Below are 11,633 nucleotides of genomic sequence, written 5' to 3'. Positions count from 1 at the left end.
GAATAAAGTGTGCGGTACGGAAAGTATGGGGGTGGGGTGAGGGTGTACACTGTTTCACGACGTTGTTGTTTCTCCGTGGGGGAAGAAGGGGAAGTGAGGACACATTTTAGCTGACCACGTTGACACCAGCTGCCATTCCTGAGCGCACCAGTTGTGTTTCACTGTGCGAGGATGCCTTCGCTTAACTGCTAAATTCTGCAGTCTCTAAGTCTGCCCTCCCGCCTCTTTGAAACCTGCCTGAGGCCGCCTTTCTGACTACAGAGGCTACTCCTCTGAGGGAAGAGGGATGCAACTAGTTTCGTGAAGTCTTTTAAATTGTGTAGACCTTTGGTATTTGCGTGTGGGCGGGATGCTTATCCAGTTTCAGCGGGGCCTCGAGTCCCAAGAGGCCTTTGCGTGCCCTCGCCTGCGCTCCTGCCGGAGACTCTGCTAAGAAATCTGCCTGTAGAAGCCAAACTCACTCCAATGTCACACTCCTTTACTTCCGCAGGGTCCCAAATAGTCTTCAACTTCGAAGCCCAGACCAAACTTTCCACGCAAGAATGGTGTACTGCTGCTATCCACGTTCGCTTTTCCGGAGATGGGGGGGGGGGGACCCTCGCAACCTAGGACAGATCCTGGCAACTCCTGGGTTTCCTCCAGCAACAGCTCCCCCCACCCCACCCCATCTCTGCCAATTTTCGCGACCCTACACTTTGGTCTGCCCCAGCTGCCCCAGGGAAGTGGCTCTTACTGACTCGCCTAGAGTGGTTTCGTTTTGCTTTCCTTCTCTCCCCTCCGTGGCTAGGAAGACCGTGAAAGAACAAAGTAGGGGGTGAGGGGAGCCGGTGTCTTGACAAAATAGCTGAGACACTGAGCCTTAAGTCAAGGGACGGGGTAAGGCAACCATGACCACGCTAACCCTTGCGGGGGTGGGAAGGATCAGCAGGCCCTGACTAGTTTACTAAATGCAAAGAAACATAATTTTTAGATATTGGTGTAACCAAAGTGTGAAAGAAACGAATCTGCTTTTTTTAAGAGCTTTGTTTTCCAAATGCTAAAAAATGAACAGGGTAGAAAAATGGGAAAGCAGTAGCTTAGGGCCTTTGGGTAAATTGCAAAGAGGACAGGAAAGAAAGAATGACCTCCCACCCTAGGCTCTGCGTGCCCCAGGTGTGGGCGACCGAAGCCGTCAGGCCTGCAGTTCCAAACTTTAGAAAGGAAGCGACCACTGCAAAGGTTCACTTTATATTGTCTCACTTCCTTCTTTTAGCAAGCGCACACACAGCAAACTTGGAAGCCATGTTCTAAGCTTTAGAATCTAGGTTCTCCTTTAAAAAGGGAGAGAGAAAGAAACAAAAAGAGAAAAAGAAAGCGGGCCTAAATCTGGAAAGGTTTCTCAACTCTAGGCATATCTATTTCCTCCCCAACTAACTCTTGGAAAAGAAAACCCTACCAAGTTTTGACCCACCCCTCTACCCAACTCCCCCCCCCTTTACCCAACTTCCATGCCCCTCACTGGGGCTAGGGGCCCGTGCTGAAGTGTGGTGGTCCGAACTTGGGGCGGGGGAGTTCTTCTAGATTGTTTACCACTCTCCAGTTGCTGGGAAAGGTCCGACGCGTTTCCTGTTCTCATCGAGCTCAGCCTGTTTTCCTGAACCAGTGAACTGGTAGCTAACTTATATTCTGATCCTGAAAAGTACAACTGCGCTCTAATTCAACCACTTAGGAAAGGGACCAGAAGCTACGGAAGTTAATAACGCTTAAACTAACCACTTATGTTTGGCTTTATTGTAAGGTCTTCTTTTGGTGTTTACCGCACTTTTTGTTTACACGGAGCCCTCCGCCTAGGCTTTAGGCCAGCAGGGCGCTCAGTTTCACTTCGGGGTTTGGAGGGGCCTATCACTTCGTCCTACGGGTTTAAAGGCAACTTCTAAAGGTTTGCCCCAATCACTCCTGTAACAGAAGAGTAAGTCTTCAATAATCGCGTTCCCTTGTCAAGGATCTGATGCGCAAATTCCCTGGTCTTAAAGCACTAGGAAAGCGAGAAGGAAGCTAGCGTGAAGCTAGCTGCACCTGCGGATCCAGAGCGTCCGCCCTGCGCTTCCCGCGCCCCGCGCTTTTGCCGCCTGGAAGCGGCTAGGAGCCACCCCCGCACCCCTCACGCCTGTTGGCCATCAGTGCGGGGAGTGAGGCCTAGCAAGCCAACGCCTGCGGGTGCCGCCGCACGAGGGGGCAGAGGGACTTGTCCAGGCCGTGGGCTCCAAAGCGAGGCCCAAACGCGCGCGCTCTCTGCAAGTAGGGCGGTGGCGCTCCCAAAGACGGAGTGGGTGGGGGTAGAGACGCCCGAGCGAGCGGGACGTTCGGCGCCACTCTGAGCAAGGCGTGGGTCCGTGGGATCCCCCGTCGAGTGGCCAGAGTGTGGGTACCCAGGTCATGCACACCACCCGGGCCCGCGACCCCAGCCACAAGCTGGGGAGCGCCGCAGGGCGGAGGCCGCTGCCACGGAACCAGGCGGGCGGCGCACAGCCCGGGGGAGCTGGTTTTCCCGGGAGGGCACGTGACGGGGTTGGCAGCGCTCGGGCCCAGGAGGGGGGAGGGGGAAGTGGCGAGCCGGAGGCCCGGGGGCGGGCGGCTGGCGCGCTGTGTACTTAGGTCGTGTGCTGGGGCTTTTCTCTCCTGGGAGCGGGCCGAGGGGCGGGGGAGGGGCCACCGCTCCGCCTTCTTCTTTTCGCAATGTTGACGCAATCTATAAATAGTGGAACAAAAGGACCAACTTCCTCGGAGCTTTGCTGAAACTGCACAAAAAATCGAGCTGGGGGGTTCCCTGGTCCCCGATGTTGGGGCGGAGAGCTCGGCGCCGAAGGAGGGGGCGGCGCAGACCGGCCTAGGGGGACACCTGGCCGAGCGCAGCCGCCGCTCCGCTCGAGCCCTGCGCTCCAGTGCCCCCACTGGCTGGAGAGCTCGCCCAGACCCGGGGTCTTCCACCGTCTCTGACAGGTCAGTGCGCACCGCCCCTTTCGACTCTGGCTTCTTTTCTCCCTCCACCAGGCTCCACTTTTAGAAGGAAACCGTGGCGGGGGTGGGGGTGCGAGGGGGGAGGAAATAGAACGAGGAGCAGCGACGGCAAAAAAAAAAAAAAAAAAAAAAAAAAGCTGTAACCCCGGAGTGCACGGAGAGAAGAGAGTGAGGGGCTCCAGGAAGCGATCTGCGCGTGGCTCCCTACGGGAGACGAAGCTCGGCAGGGCTGCCCGGCAGAGCGGGCCGCAGAGTGAAAGGAGGGGGCGCCCGGGAGGCCGTGCGTGTCTCGATCCCCTTTGAACGCAGACCTGCAGAGTCCGCCTAGTCCACGGTGGGAGGAATGAGTGGAGAACTGTTGTCGCCGCCGCCACTGCACCCCCGAGGCCCACGCTCCCTGAGCGCCTGGATTTGGGGACAGGGTTTGAGAAGGGGTACCCCGCGCTCCAGGAGCAGAGACCTGAGCACGGGAGCCCGCTGCGTCGCCGTAGGTGGGGGCGCCGAGGCAAGGGGAAGGCGGAGCTGGCTCTGTTGACAGCAGTGAGGGAGCAGGGAGGGCGAAAGTTGGGGAGAGGAGGCGGGAGAGGTGGGAGTCTGGTGGGGGGGAGGGAGCGCGCGCGCGGGATTCGGAGGGGCGTGGATCACGTGATGGGCAGCCACCCCCGCTACAGGCTGGCGGTAGGGTGACGTCACCACCCTGCCTGCAGGGGGTGGCACTTCCGTTTTCATCCCCCCCCAAGGCTGCTGCTCTTAAGGCTCTGCACCCTCGTGAGGGTGGGCAATAGTTGGAGGTCATCAGGTGGTTTGGCCACAGCCGAGGGTCCGGCGGGGATCCTGGGGGAAGATGGTCTAAAGCTCCAGCGGGGCCACCCCTCGACGCTCCCCATTGTGTGCAGTGGGCGAGGGCGGTGCCGGGTGCCGGGACCCCCGCGGCTCCCAGTTCCAAAAGGACCGGGAGGACTCTGTTCGGTCCAGGCGGAATTTGACCACTAGCTGGTTCCTGAGTCCAGACTTCGCTATCCCAGGGACTAGGATCTTACTCTCCTGACTAACCTTTTGGGCGCCAGTTCTATGGCTCTGGTCCATGGCCCAGCTTGATGGGTATGGGTATGTGGTCAATCTGTCACCACTGGAGCGACTCGATTCCAGCAGTCCTTAAGAGCTATTTTGAGTAAACTCTGGGTTTTGGTGACTCAGCTCGGTGAGCGGCGCTATTTATAGGTAGATGAGTTAAGAGCAGGGAAATACGCTTCGCGGGGATCGGTCCGCCCTATCACAGCAAAGATCTCTATTAAGAAGCAACAACTTAAAGTCTTCAGAAAGAAAACGATTTGGTTCTTAGAATCTATGTTGTAAGACATTGGTTGGAAGACTACTTAGAACAGTGAAAATGGGGGCTGGGGATTTAGCTCAGTGGTAGAGCGCTTGCCTAGGAAGCGCAAGGCCCTGGGTTCGGTCCCCAGCTCCGAAAAAAAAGAACCAAAAAAAAAAAAAAAAAAAAAAAAAGAACAGTGAAAATGGAGCATTTTTCCGAAGTAAATGGAGAATTTGGGGACTGTCATGACTATTAATTGGCTTTTGAGTAGAGGTTACCGAACCAGGCAGGAGAGGAGTAAAGACCCAGGGGCTCTCCTAGACACCTGGAGCATAGAATTCCCGTATTGGAGAGAATGAAATAAGGGAAAACTACATGCTGACAAAGTCCCTGCACAAAAAGTCTGGTCTGGTGAGATTATAAATTTCATGTTTATCACCCAATTTCTTCCAAGAAAGCACAACAAAAAACTGTGCTTTTCTTCCGGCGTGTGTAAATGCACCACTCTTAAGTTACTGCTTGTTTGGGTTTTATGGTTTTAATTCTTACATTCCCACACTCTTCCTCCAGCTCCTGCTTTAGAAATCCAAGAGGCATATAGTGTGAAAAAGATTGTGAGGTTGCCTGGGGTTGGCAAGAGTTGGGTGAGCTGAGCTCTCTTAGCTTCCTCAGCTTTCCGTAGGTAGTGTCACCTAGGGTGTCTCTTGAAAGAAAGATGGTGACTTCCTGGGTGGTTAGGTCAGCTAAGAATAAAAACAAGTGTCCAGAAGAGAACAGTGCACAGTGGGGCCTGCACAATAGATGTGGGTCTGGGTGCTGAGTGGGTCTTGAAAAGGGACAAGAAGGAAGCTGGGCAGATGATGAGGGCCTTCATTATTCAGAATAATCATGCTGAGGAATTTGCATTCGTACCTGAATGGAAATGTTTATTTTTACTTTTTTTAGCCTTTTACAATGAACATAAATGCTTTGAGGGGAAAATGTTCTTTTTCTCCTACAAGTCAACAGAAAATTTAGCACAGCATTTCAAGACTTATTTTATTTATTTTATGTATATGAGTACACTGTAGCTGTCTTCAGACACACCAAAAGGTGATGTCAGATCCCATTACAGATGATTGTGAGCCACCAGGTGGTTGCTGGGAATTGAACTCAGGACCTGGGAAAATAATCAGTTCTCTTTATCGCTGAGCCATCTCTCCGCCTTAGCATAGCTATGTCAAAGGGTTACTCTGCTTTGTGAGTCAGTTCTTGTGATCAAGCATCAATCAGTTCAAAACCTGTAAGAAAGGGAAAACCTCCGGAAGATGTTCGATGGAAGTAACAGTCGGTTGTGTATGCCGTCAGGATCCTGGAGACTTAGATGGGAGGTAAGAGAATTGTGAGCTAAGATAGAAACTGTTAGAACCACCGCCATGTACCCAGAGACAGCAGGGCTGGAGAGAAGACCCCAAGAGAAGTCATTAGCTGTTTGAGGTCAAGGGGTACACAGTCTTGTCTTTGGGTGAGGAGGTATGGACCTCAGGGCCAGGAGAAGAAACACATCCTTTACATTGGGACGGGGGTGGGGGCGGGAGTGGGGGTGGGGGGACCTTTCCCAGAGAGGTTGGTATAAAGTCTGGATCTCTGCAGTCTCCGAAATGGAGGCAAAGAGGGCCAGGAGGCTGTCTAGTTAGCTAGGAACTCCAAGGAACACTCACTCTTAGGGCAGATCTGGAGCAGGAGGAGCCTTGGCTTTAAAGACAAGGCTAGGTAAAAGTGATGATGTCCTTAGTGTATGGCTCTAGTCCTCCATGTCTCTAATCCTTGGTGCATGGCCGTAGTTCTGTAGGCCATCAGTCCTGCTACCTGAGAACGAAGAGAAGTCTGTTGCTTCCTTCCTAAGACCAAGAAGAGCCAGGCATAGTGCTTACTGCCTGTAATCCCCTTGGGAGGCTGAGGCAGGAGGACTACTGTGAGATCAAGACCAGCATGTACTACAGAATATGACTGTCTCAAACACAATGGGCCAAAAAGAATTCCACTCTCGGTGGAAAAGAAAGTATAAGAGTCTCTGTTTTCACAATAAATGCTAAGTCAACAGTTACCTGGTAAATGGGTTTAACTCTATCTAGGGAACTAAAAGCAACACCATTATCAAGGTAAATAACATGTTCTTTAAAACATGGTATTGTTTACAGTTTGCCTTAAACTTCTATCTACTTATTTATCTTTCTTTGGTGTTAGATTAAATAGGCTTCATTTTTAGAGGTAAAAATAGCAGTTGAGCTATTTTAATAATTCATATTCTCTTAAAGGCAATTCAAAACACTTTTGTAAATGCATAATTATACTTACGAAACACTATACATTCAAAAACACTATACATTCATACCATACACATTTTAAAATAAGTACAGCCCGGGGCTGGAGAGATGGCTCAGCTTTTAGGAGCATGTAGAGTTCTTCCAGAAGACTAGAGGTTGCTTCTCAGCACCCATGCTGGGAAAGTTGCATGCGACTCCCATTCTAGGAACACCTGGTACCTCTGTGGAACCTGCACGCACATATATGTGCACATGCACACACACATATACATATAATTAAAAATAACAAATAGCTCTTTTAAAAAATAAGTACATGCAGATAGTGAGAAAATGTGTACTTGTGAGTCCTTTGTAGATCACTTAATTTTTTTTTTCCAATCCCAAATTGTCCCCAAAGAGCCCAAGTTGTACTTGTGATCAGGATCTTGTTTCTGGAGCTAGGAAACTGAGGTCTCACTGCTCAGCCTGCTGCATGGTTCCCTTCCCAGACACATGGATGCCATCCAGAACCTTCCTGATAGCCTTGTTTCTAACTGTTGTGGCTGAAGCAGAGCCGCTGAATTTGAAACAAGCTCAATATCATTTCCTTCAAGGATTAATTCATCCCGCAGGGCTTGAGAGACAGAGCAAGCAACACCCGTCCTCATCCGAACCCCGTGGATGTATTTTTCACCCAAGAAATTTAAGATTTCAACCAGAGACCCATTCTCCTGAATAACGACGTTGATGGGGAAGTGAGCATCCACAGACCTCATCTTGTAATGGAGGCCCAGTGTCACACCCTTGATCATGTTCTGAACGTGACTGCAGATGCTTCTGACAGTGGCCAGTTCTTTCTGTTACCCCACCACTTGTCAACATGGAGCCTTTTCTTTTCCTTTCCAAGAAGACTCAGCTCCACATTGATGTGATTGAAGTCCTTCCGCAGAGCTCCTCTAGGGCCCTTCACAGTGACTGTGCGCCCCTCAGAGTGATGGTGACATTTTCTGGAATGCGGCCGACAGTCTGATTGCTGCGAATGGTCGTCATTCTCCCAGTAGATGGTGCCCACTTAGTAATTTTTTTTTAAGTAGCTTCATAAAAAGTCCTTTCTAAAGTTTCTTATACAACAGTGATTTTTTTTTAATGGATACCACATCCACGTTACATTAACATACTTTGTTATCAGGTCCCAAACCCTTAGACTTCCCTGTGATGTCACAGCTGCCATGGAGGCAGCCCAGAGGAGCTTAAGTAAACACTTTCAGATGACATAATGCAATCCTGAAGGAGGAACAGCCTCAGCCAAACTCTGCCATACAGATTGTTTCTCCGTATGCCCGAATGCTTGCTCCCCTGGTGTGATGGCAGTTCGTGGTTGCCACCTTAACTACAACTGGAATCAAATAAAACCCAGATGGCTGGGCACACCTGTGAGGGATGTTTTTCTTCTTGATTAAATAATCGGAAGTGAGAAGGCCCACTTCTAGTCCAGTTCTTGAGATAGGAGCACACACATCTAATCTAACTTTGAGGTGGGAAGATCTACCTTTAATCTGGGCACGCCTTTTTACTGGCAGCCAATAAAGGAAAAGGGAAGCTCACTGTAGCTCTCCTCACAAGGTAGTTCCTTCACAGGCATTAGACCAGCTGAGACATGTAGCCTTGTGGCCTGAGTACCACTTACTGGATTTGTGACCTTCCTTGGTAAACAGCCATTGTTGGCCTAGCTGGAGCACAACCTGTAAACCGTTCTACTCGTACACATACATAGTTCTACACATACACATACATAGTTCTACATGTACACATACATAGTTCTACATGTAGTACACATACATAGTTCTACATGTACACATACATAGTTCTACATGTACACATACATAGTTCTACATGTACACATACATAGTTTCATTCTGAAGTTCTGTTCCTCTAGAGAGCCTTGAGTAATACAGATTTTTGATACCAGAAGTACTAGAACGGCAGAAATATACAGATGAATTTTTTTTTTCGGAGCTGGGGACCAAACCCAGGGCCTTGTGCTTGCTAGCCAAGTGCTCTACCACTGAGCTAAATCCCCAACCCCATGAATTTTTTTTTTTTAAGTATCTGGATTAGGCTTTCCAATTTGCCAACAAATTACTGAAGCCTCTCCTGGAAACTCAGTACTGAAAGTCCGTGGTGTGAACTATTTTACAGATTTAAGGAGACAAATGTATTCAATTGACTCACCAGTTCTGAGAGGCAACAGATTTGGTGAGTCTGTACATAAAACTTTTAACAGTTTGTGGGAAAATGATGGGGCTGGTTGGTTGCTCCCAGCATCTCTGGATAAACTGACAAAGGAAAAGAATGAGCTCTGTTATTTAAAAAAAATTTTTTTTAACCAGCTTCTAGCATTTTGGAATATATTGTAGGACAGTGAATCCAGGGGTAAAATGGCCAGCTCTGTATGCACAGAAGCAGTCTAAAGGTTTATAAGTGTGCCCTGGAAGTGAATCTTCTCTCCAGCAGCCATTACAGCTTGCATTATAGAAAATCAAACCAAAGCCCTCATTATAAGGTTGGCCAAATTACAGTGAAAATTCAGATCCTAGCATTTGGAGGCTGTCAGCTGTTAAGTACGAGCGTTCATTGGTAAAAAGTGGACTCCTGTAACTTGGGGGGAAATGTATGGGAGGGTCCTATTGAGTCTGAGATCTCTGCATGCTGAGACTCCCGGGGGTTTCTCTCACCCGAGGAAGCAGTCTACAACTTCAGCAGACGTGCTTCTTCCCCCACCCTGAAATACTGCCTCCTCCGACTTTGATTAGGGAAATTAATCCTTCCTTGTCTGCTAAGCCAGCAGTGCGTTTCTCTGAAAAAATTGTCAGATAAGACATTACCGCTATCCCTCAGTACCCACCAACAGTTGCCTCCAGACCCAAAACCAGTTAAAACCAAGCAGGCCCCAACAAGGAGCTAGAAAGTAGTCCATGAGGTGGTGTGCTGTACTACTAAAGAGCTTTCAGGCAGAAATCTGGAGACGATGTATGGAAATGGATGTTAAGGCTGAGGGATAATGGTGGAAAGAACATGAAACGACCCAGAGTTGATTAATATGGACCCAGTGAGTTGAGATTCTAGTTTAATATGGAAGCAAGCCAGTAAGCAGCACCCTTCCTTGGCCCATGCATCAGCTCCTGCCTCCAGGTTCCTTACCCATTTGAGTTCCTGTCCCAACTTCCTTCAGTGATAAACTATGATGTGGAAGTGTAAGCCAAATAAACCCTTTTCCCCCAGCTTGCTTTTGGTCATGGTGTTTTATCAAAGCAATAGAAACTCAAACTAGGACACCTGGCTACAGAATTACTGCACACTAACAATAACATGGGAGGAAACCAGAAGTGGTGCTCAGCTAGCTCTAGATGTCTCAGATTGAGTAAGAATTGAGGAAATTATTTCCAAGGCCATCTAACGAGTGTTTTCTTTCTTTCTTTCTTTCTTTCTTTCTTTCTTTCTTTCTTTCTTTCTTTCTCAATAAAAATAAACTTAATAAACGGGCACTTAAGAATGTAGCTGCCTTTAATCCCAGCACTTGGGAGGCAGAGGCAAGTGGATCTCTGAGTTCAAGTCTACAAACCAAGTTCCAGGACAACCAGGGCTACACAGAGTAACCCTGTCCCTATAAAACGAAAATGAGAGAGGGAGAGACAGAGAGGGAGAGAGAGAATAAGAATGAGAATGTAACACTATCCTACAGTAAAACTGGCACACTAAGGTTCAAAACCAAGCCATGATATTACTGTCTTAGTTACTTGTCTATCACTGTGTTAAAGCACCATGACCAAGGCAAAGTCCTTATTTGTGACTTACAATTTCAAAGAGTTAGACTCCATGACCATCGTGGCAGGGAGCATGGCAGGAGGCATTCAGGCACCGTGCTAGAGCAGTAACAGAACTCATTATTGAGACACAACCAGGAGGCAGGGGGAGGGAGACTAAGAGACTGACTAACAGACACAGAGACACACTGGGAATAGCTTGGGCTTTTGAAAGCCCAAAGCCCATCTCCACAGGCACACTTCCTCCAACAAGGCCACACCTTCCAATCCTTCCCAAAAAAGTTCCACCAACTGGGAATCAAGCATTCACATATATATATATATATAAGCCTATGGGGGCAGTTCTCATTCAACCACTTACAGCTAATAACAACAATGTTGTAGCTATGGATAATTAAAAGTCAAGTATGATCTAACTGTTCATTAAGTAGAATAATTCAAACTCCTTGTGTTATTTTTCTTTACCTTTCTACGGTAAGAATACCTTTCTGTGGGTTTAAAATGCAATTTGGACTGTTTGAGGTACATGCTCCCATGCATGTGCATGTAGAGCTTAGAAGAAAATGTTTGGGTATCTTATTTTGTTCTTTACCTTGCTCTTAGAGACGGTCTCTCACTGAACCTATTTTGACAAGATTGGCTGGCCAGCAAGTTCCAGGATCTACCTGTCTCTAACTACCAACACAGGAGTTAGAGCCGGTATGGGGTGTGGTCATGCCAAGTTTTATGTGGTTCTGGGGATTCAAATTCATCCCCCCTTGCTTGGATAGCAAACGTTCTTGCTTACTGAGCCATCTCCTAATCCCTATGGTTTATTTTTTAAAAGGAATATTTTCAAAGTCAACTAAAATGCATATTTTTTATCATGTGAACATATTTTTTATCATATTAAGCATAATAAGCCTTGATGTGTCTGTTATGAATAAGACCAAAAATTCATGGATGGGGTTTGAAAGAGAAATTGCTGAGCATTTAGGAAAATATTTCTGTGCCAAAATGACCTTAGTTGCTAAATATTGAAAGTAAAAAATATTACTATTTTCTTCATATTTCAAAATTAGAATCACCCCCATGAAAAATATGATTACAAGATGTTTTATGTTTAGTTCTTTTCTGTAATCTTAATTTCACTGGTCATTTGGTTTTCATCTATGTTCAGATGCTATTTTTGCCATATATATAAACATATACATATTATAATGCATGTATAAT

This window comes from Rattus norvegicus, chromosome 15 (genome assembly GCF_036323735.1).
Source record: "Rattus norvegicus strain BN/NHsdMcwi chromosome 15, GRCr8, whole genome shotgun sequence".
NCBI lineage: Eukaryota > Metazoa > Chordata > Mammalia > Rodentia > Muridae > Rattus > Rattus norvegicus.
Note: the sequence above shows the minus strand (reverse complement) of the source record.